The following is a 13532-nucleotide window of genomic DNA, read 5'->3' on the forward strand; positions in this document are numbered from 1 at the left end:
AGGTGATTAGCTAATAAATCTCCTCATCTTGGCCTTCAGGCCACACCTGGGTGACCTCCCTGCCTCACCCCCACCTCACCCCAAGTGCCCTGGACTCCCCTGGTGCCCCCAGCCTCTGTCTCTCTGCTTCCTTGGCCTACCAGTCAGACTCATCTTTTCAAATGGCAAAATCCTATTCAGCCTCATAACCCTGGGAAGGTATCACCATTCAGTCACTCACTTATGCAGCTGATGATTGAAAATGTATTTATTCAGCACCTTTATATGCCAGGCACTGGGCTTGGCATTACAATGAGTAATATACAAAGATACAGAAAGAGGAAACGAGAGAATCCTTGCCCCCTAAAAACCCCCAGAACAGCTGAGGAGGAAGGAGGGAGCTCTTTCTGGCCCCTGCTAGGCCACACTCAGAGCAGGGGTCTTAAATCCAGATGTCCCTGGGGGTCCACCAGACCTCTAAGTGAAGAGGCAGGCAGGGCATGGCTGATGCCAGGTGTAGACCCCTTCTGAATGGGGCTTCAGCCCAAGTGTGCCTTATGGAGGGCAGCTCAGTGTTGACAACTAGTTTTTCAGGAGAAGCTAGAAATCCAGATATTTATATGAAATCTCCTGGTTTTTAAATGCAATTCTGGTTTTCTTTAGATCCACCCTCCCTGGGAGCCACACAAACCTGCCTGCCTGCCTGTCTGGCAATAGGGGTGGGGGGAGTGGGGGGGGGGTGGGGCTGGTCTCTGGGGCTGGGTCTCAAACCTTCCAGAGCCCATCTCCTGCAGGGGGAAAGGAGGGGCAGTGTCTGGGTGGGCGATGCCTGATCACAAAGCCCAAGCTACAACCAGGCTCAGATGCCTCAGTGGGGTACCTCTACCCGGATCCCTGGGTCCTGGAGCCAGCCCACCCCACCGCCCCGGAAGCCCGGCAGAGCCAAATGGTCTCTTTTCTCTGCTGCAGCATCTCCCAGGAAGGCCGCTTCAACCGGTCGCTCTGCAGACTTAAATAATAAATTGCAGCAGAGAGAGGGAAATTAAGCAATGCAGGGTGGGGAGGTGGGGGCTGGGGGCTGGAGGCTGCAATGGAAAATCTGATGAGGAGTTAGCGAAGTGAAAAGGAGCAGGCGGGCGGGCGGGCGGGCTGCAGGGGCGGCGAGGGATGGGTCTCCCCACCACCCCATCCCCTGAGCTTAGGCCTGGAGCAGGGCTGCATTGCAGCCTCCATCTGTCGACACCAGGAATCTAGCTGGGTCCTGCCGTTGCTTAAAGCAAGATGAAGCCCCCTGTCAGGCCCTCGCCTCCTCAGCACACCCCTCAGTACAAGCCTTGCTCACACACACTTGGCACCCAGGACCCCTTAGGTTCATCCCCATCCTGGTCCAGCCTGGTGAGTGGGAGTGGGGGTGCCTCGGCAGCTTTCTTCCTTGCACCTTTTGCTCTCCCTTCCTCCCTGCATCCCCCTACTCTGAGCTCCCCAGGGTGCCCAGTGCCTAAGGCTAACATGGCACAAACAACAGGTCAGAGCATTCTGGTCAACCACACTAGAAGACGACCACCAGGCTGGGAGAGCCCTGGAGTGAGGGGGTGTGGAGGGGGTCTCTGCCACTCCTGGCTGGGAGAGGTGGGGAGATCTAGCCTGGCCCTGTGTGCCTCACTTTAGAGGCAAGACTTGGGGAACAGCAAGGCTCACCTGGCCCCCAGTCAGCAAGATAGAAGAAAGTCCTTTAGGAGGGGTCAGGACAGACAGCCCTGGGACAGCTCAGAAGGTCCCCTGTGCCTCAGGGAGGCAGAATGTTTGTCACAGAGTGAGATGGTCACCAGAGTGGCCCTGGAATGTTACTGGAGGACCCCAGTAGCCAGAAGGGAGCATGTGGTAGGGGATAGACCCTACCCCAGGTAGAACTGGGGATCTCAGTGGAGAGCCCTGGGAATGAAGACACAACACGGACACAGGCACAGATGCATGGTGAGCCCGGCCCCCCTTCAGGGCCTTGACCCTTCATGGGCCCCTCCCCGACCTTAGTGAGAAGGTGAGGACTTGAAACTGAAAAAAGAGACCCAGGATCAATTGAGAACACCCAAAATGACTATATGTACACCAAGTTTCCCAAAATAGGGGCTAAGATAGAAATTGAGTTCAGTATTAGAAAACCGGAGAACCATTTTTGCCCACCTGAGTTTGTAACCCTGGAGACTCTGCCCGTGCTTGGCACAGAGTTCTCAAGAGGCATTTGGTGTGCAGGCAGGGACTCTCCTAAGTGTCTGCTCTGCTCCAGGCACTGTCCTGGGACTGGGGTGGGACCGAGGTCCCAACCCTGCTCGCTGATATTGGAGGTGGAGGAGACGGTCAGTACGAAAGTGACGGTAACTGCGTGGGCGCATGTCAGATGGTGGGAGCTACAGTTTCGAACAGTCAGCGCTGGATCCTGTGATCAGAACTGCAATGGATGGGGCCCAGGAGGGCCTCTCTAAGGAGACACTGGGCTGAGTCTCCAGTGAGGAGAAGGCTAAAGGAGAAGGTCAGAGGAGAAGGCGTTTCAGGCGGAGGAGACGGCAGGTGCAAGGGGCCAGACATGGGGCAGTGGACCACGGCACGGTGTGAGCAGGGACAGAGAGGCCCGCAAGGCACAGGGGGATCTGCCCTTCCTTCTGTGAGATGGAAAGTCGGGAGCAAGAGAAAGTGAAGCAAAGAAGACTGGTTTGATTTACTTCTTTTAAAGAGTATGTCTTGATGATAGGAGACAATCCGCAGTGAAGCACGGGGTCCCCAGCCCCCTTGGATGGCTCCTGATGCAGTGTCCACGGCAGGCTCATGGCCTCACTGGCCCGGCCTGCAGCCCCGAAGACCGCTCCATGGGATTTACCGCCACAGAGATGCTATTTGTGCACACCACCCAGCAAATAGTACAGGAACTTAATTTGCTGTGAACCAAATGTTTCAACAATACGTCCTGGCTTCTTTTCTCTATTATCACTTTCCCTCCAAATAATACTGCCTGTGTCCCTTTACCATTTCCATGTCCTTCTTTCCCTCCCTGATTTGCCTTTCCTTGTTTTCTCCCCATTTTCTCCTGTTTCCCCCTCCCCGCCTTAAACATCTGTGTTTTCTCTCCAGGGATCGCACGAACCCTTCTGCATATCCTGTGTGCCACGCACATACTTGTGTAATATCTACGACAATTATCACAGGACTCTTGTTTGCAAGTTGCAGAAATCAAAACCACACTGTCCTGGAATGGAATGGCTGATACAACTAGAAAGTCCATGGGTAGCGTGCTTCAGGCATAGCTGGATCCAGGGGAACAAACCATGTTTCAAGACTCTGTTATGGACTTAATGTTTGTGTCCCTGCCTGCTGCCAAATTCACATACTAAAGCCCCAGCCCCTAGCATGACTATATTTGAAGATAGGGCCTTTACATTGGTAATCAAGGTAAAACGAGGTCATTAAAGATGGGGTCTTGATCCCACAGGATTGGTGTCCTTTATAAGATGAGACACAAGATTACTGGCACTTGTGAAGGTTCTCTCTCTTTCTCTCTCCCTGCCCTGCAAGAATACACTGAGGAAGGAGCCATCCGTAAGCCAAGAGGAGAGGGCTCAGAATGAAACCGACCTTGACTTTGGACTTCACAGCCTCCAGAACTGTGAGATATAGATGTCTGTTGTTTAAGCCACTCAGTCTGTGGTGTTTTGTTATGGCAGCCTGAGCTGACAGGGACAGACTCCATTTCTTTCATCTCTCCTCTGCTTTCCTGAGTTGGAGTCATTCTCAGACAAACCCCCCTTTTCATGGAGGCCCCCTCAGCAGCTCCAAGCAACGTACTTACTGCTCACCACCATGGGGAGACGGCGAGAGCCAGCTTCTTTTTGTCAATAGTTTCAACAAATAGACAGAATATAGTTTTGGCAGTCAGGTCTGGATCACGTCCCCACACCTGAAGCCAGAGACCAGGGTCAGCGCAGGGGGCAAGAGGAGGCTCAGGTACGCTGTTTGCAGTGAGGACTTGAAGGCTCAGAGAGCACAGGGCCTTGCCTGCGATCCCCAGAGCTCATCCTTGCCCCATGTCTGCTGATTCCTCACCTTGAGCCCACACAAGGACACGTCTCTCTGTCTCACAGCCTCCTCCAAGCTTCTCCTGGGACCAGCAGGTCCTGCCCACCTCCTTCCTCACTCTTCGTGACTGGCTCCTCTTAGCGTCATTCACCACAAAGGGGCTCCCTGGGCACCGGAAGATGGGTGGTTCTGCTCACCACTCACTCAACCCTCTTCATTCCCCTGGAATCCGTGTGCAGCCAGATGGGTCCCAAGGAAGGAGAGTGGGGAAGCCACATCTAGATCCATGCCAGCGTCCATCTGCATGGCCCAGGGAGAGGGGAAGAGCCTTCTCCATGACCCATGTGGGAGTCCCCAGTCACTGTCCCGAGTTAAGCTGTGGGTTGTATGACTATTCAGGCCACTAACCCAACTGTGCTAAAACCACAACCATATGTTCCTACTCTCTGTATTCTTTATTTCAAACCCCACTTTCTGCCCAGCAGCAGAATGTAAGACTTGGTCAGTTTAATGATTAGGGTTTCAACTCTGTTGATTTGGAGCTCCCCTTCCCCCAATCCCTTTGTCCCTGGATTCCAGTGAATGTGGATGGTGTCACCACATGGGGGGCATGGCAGATGGGTCATATAGGTCAATGTTTTCCCTGCTGGCATCCCCAACATATGTCTTGGCTGTCATCTCCCTTGAGCGTTGGCAGGAATGAGGTGTCTGTGCCCCCATCTGGTCCCTGCTTGTAAATTTGGGTGGTGGCCTCCCCTTGTCACAACTCAGAGGCCCAGTTGCCCCCCTAGTGCTCTGGGGCTGGGAAGCTCCCTGGGATGTCTCGGGCTCTTGCTGCAAACCACTTGTCCTTGTCACCACGCCTTGTCAGGGTACAGGATACCGGAGGACCTCACCCAACCAAGAAACAAGGCTCAGGTGCTCCCTGCTGCTGACCCTCAACTGCTCTGGGGTCTCCTCCTCCTCAGCCCTGCCAATGGTAGGATAAAGAGGGCATTGCAGGTATCACTAGCCCACCCTGGAAGACTTCACAGTATCACCCACCCCAGACTGGGTGGGGTCAAGCCACAACCCTAGGAGAGATGAGGCCATTTCTGGTAACACCGTGTGCTAAGAGCTACACATGGGGGTGGGGGTGGGGTGGCTGCAGAGGTGGGTCCCTCCCTCAGGAGCAGGTCTATCAAGGAATCAAGATGCCCAGTGAGGAGCTCTTGGAGGAGGTCAGAAAAACTACCCTGCCTGCCATGCAGAGGCCAAGTGGGTCTGGAAATCGAAAGCACCAGCCAGCAGTTGGTGAATGAGGGATTGAAATCAGGGCTGGGAGAGTCCGTTGGGCTGGGTTAGGCCTGCACATCTTGGGTTCTTGTGTTCATATTTTGTGATACCCCAGCACTAACAAAGCTGTGCTCAAGGGACCCTAGGGAAAGGTTATTTACATGGGAGCCAGGACATGAAAAGAGGTGGGTGGCTGGAATCAGAGAGAGAGACCTCCAGGAGGAGGGTGAAATTCAGGACATAATGACCCAGATTTAATTAATGGAAGCAAGAGTCCCCTTGCGGGGGCTACCATTGGGCTCATTTGCCTGGTCACATCAGGGAGTGCCACCTGGCCCCAGAAGATTCCTGGGCTCCAAGCCCCTCAAAAGTACAGATGGCATCAGCCAAGTATCTTTCAGTTCCAAGAGGCCAAAGTCCCACTGTGACCCTCAACCGCAAGGGGAAATATGCTGACTTACAACTAAAAGTCAAGAGATGGCTGAGCTGGTCACTGAGAGCCTCTGTGGTTAATTTTACTTTCAACCTGACTGGACCACAGGGCCCAAACATTTGGGCAAACATTATTCTGGGTGTTCTGTGGGGGTGTTTCTGAATGAGATTAACATTTGAATTGGTACACCCATAAAGTAAATTACCCTCCCCAATGCAGGTGGGCTTTGTCCAATCAGTTGAAGGCCTGAATAGAAGAAAAAGGCTGAGCTCCCCCCAAGTAAAAGAGAAGTCCTCCTGCCTGACTGCTTTTGAACTGGGACATTGGCCTTTTCCTATCTACAGACTTGAGCTGAAAAACTGCCTCCTCCTGGATCCTGCTGGCCTTTGGACCAGAACTACACCATGGGCTCTCCTGGGTCTCCAGCTTGCTCACTCAGAGCAAGATCTGGGGACTTGTCAGCTTCCATAATCACATGAGCCAATTCCTTATAATAAATCTCTCTCTCAATATATATGCATCCTATTGGTTCTGTTTCTCTGGAGAACCCTGATTAATACAGCCTCCCCGGGGTCTTGAGGAAAGGAAGCTCCAAGCTTAGGCCAAGAAGTGGCCTGACACTGCCTCCCAGGGCCAGGGTCTGACTGAGACGAAGCCAACCTAGCAGAGAGCAGAGCTGAGAATGAGAGAGCTAGATAAGGTCTCGAGGATCTTGGAGCCCAGAGGTGCACCAAGCTCATGCCACCACCTTCCGAAGTTGCCTCAAAAAGCAACTCCTCGGGGCGCCTGGGTGGCGCAGTCGGTTGAGCGTCCGACTTCAGCCAGGTCACGATCTCGCGGTCCGTGAGTTCGAGCCCCGCGTCAGGCTCTGGGCTGATGGCTCAGAGCCTGGAGCCTGTTTCCGATTCTATGTCTCCCTCTCTCTCTGCCCCTCCCCCGTTCATGCTCTGTCTCTCTCTGTCCCAAAAATAAATAAACGTTGGAAAAAAAAAAAAGCAACTCCTCCCACTAGGATGGCTAGGATAAAAAAAGTCAGACAACAGCAAGTGTTGGGAGACATGTGGAGAAATTAGAACCCTCATATGTTACTGGTGGGAATGTCAAGTGGAAAAACAGTTTGGAACTTTCTCATACACAGAGTCACCACAGGGCCAGGAGTTCCACTTCTAGGTATATACCCAAGAGAAATGGTTTCCTCACTGAAAGGTATACACCAATGTTAATAGCATTATTCATAATAGTAAAAAATTAAAAAAAAAAACTGGAAACAACCCAAGTGTCCATCAACTAGACCACAGTAGATGAACAAAATGTGGTCTATCCGTATGACGGAATATCATTCAGCCCTAAAAGGAATGAAGCTCTGATCCATGCTACAACACAGATGAACCTTGAAAACGTTATGCAAAGTGAATCAAGCCAGAACCAAAAAGACATGTAGTGTATGGTTCCATTCATATGAAATGTCCGTAGAGTAGTGGTTGCTGATGGGACACGGGGATGATAGCTAACAGGGTTCTTGTGGAGGTGATGAAAATGTTCGAAACTGACTCTGATGGTGGTTGCACGTATCTGTGAATATACTAAAAACCAGCGAATGGTACGCTTTAAGTGGGCGAAGTGTGTGGTATGTGAATCATATCTCAATAAAACTTTTTTTAAAGAGCCATTTGACTCCTCAGAGAGCTCTGAAACATGAGTCCTTCCGCCAGGGTAGAGATCCTAGTCCCCACCAGGCCACCGTCCCCAGCCCCCTAAGCATCCCTCCCACATCCCTAAGGGCGGGGCCCCAGATGCTGTCACACGGATCCTCAGCCCGTACCCACAGGCCCAAGTCTCTTATGCTCAGCTGGACCCTCAGGTCTCTGTGCTACCATCAGGGAGCCAAGGTAGACCCCTCCATGTCGGTGCTCTCCATCCCCTGCTCTGTGTTGATACCATCCACAGACTCAGACTTTGCCTTAGCCACCCTCCTTGGCCCTGCCGGCCAGCTACCCTGCCAGCCGCACGGTGCCCTCTGATTTCTGCCCTTACCTCCAACCCTTGCCTGTGGCCCCAGCATCCTGTCCAGCATCATGCCTGTTGGTCTTTTGCCTCCCTCACCTTGTGGGGTCAGCCTTAGCGCTCTGGGGTCGGGTCTCCTCCCTTCTACTCTGATGTCCTGTCCACCTTGGCCATTACTACTCCCTTCTCTGCCATCCACTTCCTGCTCACGACATGGGCAGGAACCAGAGCGTGAAGCTCTGTGTGATTTCACTCACAGTCACCTGGGAAGTGACTGCCGCAGTGGGGCTGCTGGAGACAGGTGGCTGGAGCCCCACAGCAGAGACATTTGGGACAGCAATTGGCAGCATCTCCTCCACCTGTAAATGCACACCCCTCCCCCTCCAGGAAGTTCAATGCTCACCTGCCCTCCAGAAACTGGCCCAGCTGCCTGGGAAGGGGGCAGGGATCCTTGCAAGGTTTGTAATTGTGAAAAGCTGGAAGCCACCGAGTGTTCGTCAAGGGAAGACTGGGTGGCTAAAACACGGGCTAGTCATGGAAGGGAAATCCACATCCAGTTTCAGGAAGGATCAAGAGCCACGTGGATTTATGCACACAGAGATTGAAAACATACTGAGTGCAAAAAAAAAAAAAACAAAAAAAACAACCAAGAAGCTGATAATACAGTATGATTTCTGTTTTAAAAAGAGGGGGAATCCACAAAAGAGTGCTACCTCTTTTAAGGTATCTTTATGTATTTGTAAAATCAAGAGGAAAAAAAAAATCATAGTAGTTACCTCTGGGGAAGGGGGAGAAGGGGTGGGGTTGGGGCTGGTGGTCACAGGGGGCTTTATCTGGAATGTTCTAATTTTTTTCAAAAGGAGAATGGATCCTTGTATGACATGTGTAATTTATCATAACTGAAGAAGGACGAAGAATTCCAACAGCTTGGCCACATGCCCCTTGTGCCAGCCTTGCTCCTGGCTCCCTGCCCACTCCCCTCCCCCACTCTCCCCATCTTGTCCCCTCCCGCCCCTCAGGCCTTCCTCCAGTCCCACCCCCTTCTCTCTCTGGACCCAGAGCTGGAGGCTGTTAGATCTTCCATTTAAAACTCCTCATCCGCGCCCGCACTGGGGAGTTTCTTATTCCCTTTCAGATGTAACTGTCTGTCACCAATAATAGTCTTTTTCGATTTCATTTCCTTCAGCTCCTGCCAGCCACTCCAAGAGCCTCCTTCCCATCCCAGCTGCCCCCCCAGCCCCAAGTCAGGGGAAAAAAATACATTTTTGCCTTTACTATGATGTATGCGATCCCATAAAATAGTGAAACAGATATGAAAGGTTGAGAGAAGGTAGATAAATGGCTCCTATTATTCTACCAATCAAATGAAATACCTCTCCACGTCCTCATTTGAATGATAATAAAACTCGGAGAGGCTGCTGGTTCGCTGTTGTCATCGCTGGCAGCCGCTGGAGCTGAGGAGCCACAGGCCAAGGTAACCTTGGGGTGTCCTCTGCAGCCTGCTGGGGCCTGCAGCCCCGTCTCCTCACCTCTCCCCCAACCCAGGGCTCCTCTTACTCACACCCGCATCCCCTTTTTCCTGCCCCACTGCCAGCTCAGCTCACCCACTGGACTGCTATGCACCTGTCTGCCCAGCCCCCAGCTCTCTCGGAGGTCCACAGGGCAAAGCCAGGGCCCCAGAATAAGAAACCAGGGTACCCCCCAGGAACGCCCTCCCTTTCTGCCTTCTCAGTCCAGACCTCCTCGGAAAGCCCCTGACCTCCTGTCTAGGCTGACCACCCATGCCGGGCATTCCCACGGCACCAGCCACACACCTCAATGACGGGGCTGTAACCTGTGTCTTGTTCTGTCTCCAGTCCAGGGCATGTCTGTCTCCACTGCTTGGCTCTGAATTCCAGAAGGCAGGGGCCATATGGGACTGGCTTGGCAGTAGCCTCACAGCCTAAGCACGTGTGCAGAGTTTTCGTTCACTCCGTCGGCATTTACTAAAAGTGCAGAGAGCCCCTCCTAGGTTCAGATACCTCACCAGCAAAGGAACTGGTGAGAAGCCCTTCCTGAGGGCACCCTCTCCACAGGCGTGGGGTGCAGTCAAGCCCCCACCCCTTTTGAGCTCTGTGATACCAAAGCCTCGAAGTGCCCATAGTTCAGTTTCCAGTGCATTCGCAGAGCCTCCCATGCATCCTGGCCTGACATCCAGGGGATACCTGTGGCTTTTGCCTTCCCTGCATTTCCCCCACTTTGTGGGGGGCAGCACCAGAGGACTCACCACTTCCTCACCACGGGCAGTCCTGCCCGGCTGCACCATCACGGCACTGTGTACCCTGGTGTGTACTAACAAACACAGGCCAGTGAGGCCAGGCAGACCCCTCTCTGTGACTGGGACTCTTCTGCAGAATTTTTCACCCTGATGGCCACACCCTAAAGAGACTTTATTTTTTTTTTTTAAATTTTTTTTTTCAACGTTTATTTATTTTTGGGACAGAGAGAGACAGAGCATGAACGGGGGAGGGGCAGAGAGAGAGGGAGACACAGCATCGGAAACAGGCTCCAGGCTCCGAGCCATCAGCCCAGAGCCTGACGCGGGGCTCGAACTCACGGACGAGATCGTGACCTGGCTGAAGTCGGACGCTTAACCGACTGCGCCACCCAGGCGCCCCCCTAAAGAGACTTTAAATTCTCATGACTTAAATTCCCAGCACAGCCCTGATTTCTGCCCCCGCTTCGAATGAATTCTACTTGCTTAAGGATAGCCAGGTCAGCTGCTGGCCCAAGGACGGCCAAGGTGCGGACAATGCCCCGAACTGGCTTGCAGGGCATCAGGACTTGCTCTGTCATCTGGCCCGGCTGTGATATCCCACTGTCTGCCCCTGACTCCATTAGAGCAGAGGCCTCACTCAGTAGTCTCCTCCTTCTGTCTCCCCAGTGCCAGTGACAGCTCCTGCCCACAGGAGGCATTTGATGGCAATGAATGAAACAGGGGTAAAGGTACCCATGTTAGAGATGAGGCAGATGAGCCCTAGAGGGCAAGAAACAAGTCGGGACCCAAATCCAAGCCTTCTCTCCCCTTGCCTGGGACCCCTTCCTCTGCCCCAGTGGCTCCCATATACCAGACTCTCCCTCCTTTGGGTTTCCTCAAGTCAAGGAACATCCAGAGGAAGAGCCTCCCAAGAGATAAGCCAGAACTGAGGCTTCAAGTCCATGAAGGGGAACACTACCAAGTACGGTGTGGAGGGTTAGCTGACTGCAAGCGACAGGAAGTTCCCAGAATGCACTGGAAGGTCGTCTGACAGCTCACAGAATTAACAGCAGGCAGAACACACAGGCCTGGGAAGGGCCAGGAGCGAGGGCTGCTCGGAGCCTGCTCCAGCTCCTTTTCGGTCCTTGTGTCAGGCCTCAAAACCCTGGGACAGAGAAAGGCATGTGATCCTCCTCTGGCCGGGGTGAGGAGGAGTGGAGCCTCTATGAGGCTGCACATTATGGGGAGTCTGCAGACAGAAATCAGCACTAGCACCTCCTCAAGGGGAGTGGACTCAGAGCAGCTGAAGCCCCACAAGCTGACAAGAGAGGTCACCCAGACTGTCACTCCTGGTTGCAGCCTAGCTCAGCCTCCCAAGGGCTGCTTTGGGCCTGGCCCCATTGCACAGGCTTCCAGCAGGGTTAAGAGTGCAGGCTCACAAAGCCGAGTGTTCCTTAGAGGAACTGAAACTGAACATTTGGCAGCTGGGGAACTAAAGGCCATGAAAAGACAGTGACAGAGCCAAGGACCTTCCTACCACAGCATGGGGCTGACCCTGACTAGGGACGGGACACTCAGGCCTCCACCAGGGAAGAGGCAGTGTGGCTGAGGCAGGAGCTATGAGCCATGTGACCCTCAGTAGGGCCACTGCGGATCTGAGTCCCCACCACCTCATATATGAGATGAGGCTGCTTCTCAGGACTGTTGTAAGGATTAAACAAACATGAAATTGATTTGCTTATATGAAAATACTTGGAATGGAAACGAAAACATACATCCGCTCAAAGACTTGTACATGAAAGTCTGTAGAAGCCTTATTCACAATCGTCAAATACTGGACACCATCCAAATATTCCATCAATTGGTGAGTGAAGAAAGAAACTGGTGCCTCTACATGATGAAATATACTCAGCACTAAAAGAAACAAACCACTGATACACCCCAAAACGTGGATGAATCTCAAAAGCATAATGCTAAGTGGCAAAGCCAAACTCAAAAGGCTGTGTATGGAAACTCACAGGCTGTGTATGGAAAGGCTGATTCTCGTTATTCGTGGCAGTTATGTTCTATAAACTTGCTAGAGACACTGAATTTGCAAATACTGAACCATTGCTCTAAGGGGAATCCAGGATTAGGATCCTGCAAGCAAGTTTCTGGTCGCATTTTCAGCAACCAATCAATACATACTGTGTTGTATGTGTGTTTCTGTATAAAGAAAGACACTTTAGGGGCGCCTGGGTGGCTCAGTCGGTTAAGCCGCCGGCTTCGGCTCAGGTCATGATCTCGCGGTCCGTGAGTTCGAGCCCCGCGTCGGGCTCTGTGCTGACAGCTCAGAGCCTGGAGCCTGTTTCAGATTCTGTGTTTCCCTCTCTCTGACCCTCCCCCGTTCATGCTCTGTCTCTCTCTGTCTCAAAAATAAATAAACGTTAAAAAAAAAAAAGAAAGATACTTTATTTAATATATATAGTTGATTCATTAATGTTGAACTCGTGGCCAACGACGCTAAAACTCAGGTATGAATAAAGCTTATCTAACATACGTATTTTCTCCACAAGGCACATCACAGCCTTCTTGGAGCTTAGGAACACTCAATGGCCCTTCAGCCCTACACTCGGGGGCCATTTTAAACAGCAAAACCACCAACAAAGAGCACAGAAATGTGAAAAACATGATATTAAATAAACTTCACAAAGGACACTTACTTACAGCAGGAGAGCTAAAAGAAGAAAGCAGAGTGTCACCTTGTTTAACCTTATCTGGGAACTTGTGCATCGAGTGAATTACATTGTTCCCCACTCTGCACGTGTCCATGCATGACCATGAAATCACCACAAGTATTGATTTGGGGTTTACAAATAAATTTTAGTGAGTAAACGAGTTCACAAATACGGAATCTGTGAATACTGAAGATTGATTGTATATGAAACTCTAGAGGAAAAATTCTAACTCACGGTGACAGAAGGCAAATCAGCAGTGGTTGTCTGGTAGGGAGAGGAGCAGAGACTGACGAGGAAGGAACACAAGGCAGCTTCTGGGTGATGGAAACATTCTCTATCATGATTGTGGTGGGGGTTATATAGGGGAATAAATCTGTAAAACGCACTGAAATATACACTTAAAATGGGTACATTTTATTGTTTGCGAATTATGCCTCGATAAGTTGACTTTACAAAAACGACTTAGCATGATGTCTGATCATTCTGCCGTTCCTTCTGGGATCTCAGGGCCAGCCTCCTTGGAAGGGTCAACCTACAATGAAGGAAGAGGCAGGGAGTGCCAACTTGGGCTCCATTTCGAAGCTGTTTGTGTCTCCCCCTCCCCATGAGATGGTATTTATGACCCAGACCTTTGGCTTCTCCCAACCAGACTTTCTCATTTTCTCAGTTGTCGATCAGAACTCTTTTAGCTTTAGATGTAAGAAACCCAATTCGAACCAGCTTAGACAAAAAAGTGGGGAGAGAGTGTTTATTTGCTTCTGTTATTGGAAAGAAAGCTCTGCATCAGACGTAGCTAGGTCTAGAGCTCTGGTGTGGTCACCAG

The sequence above is a fragment of the Lynx canadensis genome, chromosome A1 (assembly GCF_007474595.2).
Source record: "Lynx canadensis isolate LIC74 chromosome A1, mLynCan4.pri.v2, whole genome shotgun sequence".
NCBI classification, from domain to species: Eukaryota; Metazoa; Chordata; class Mammalia; order Carnivora; family Felidae; genus Lynx; species Lynx canadensis.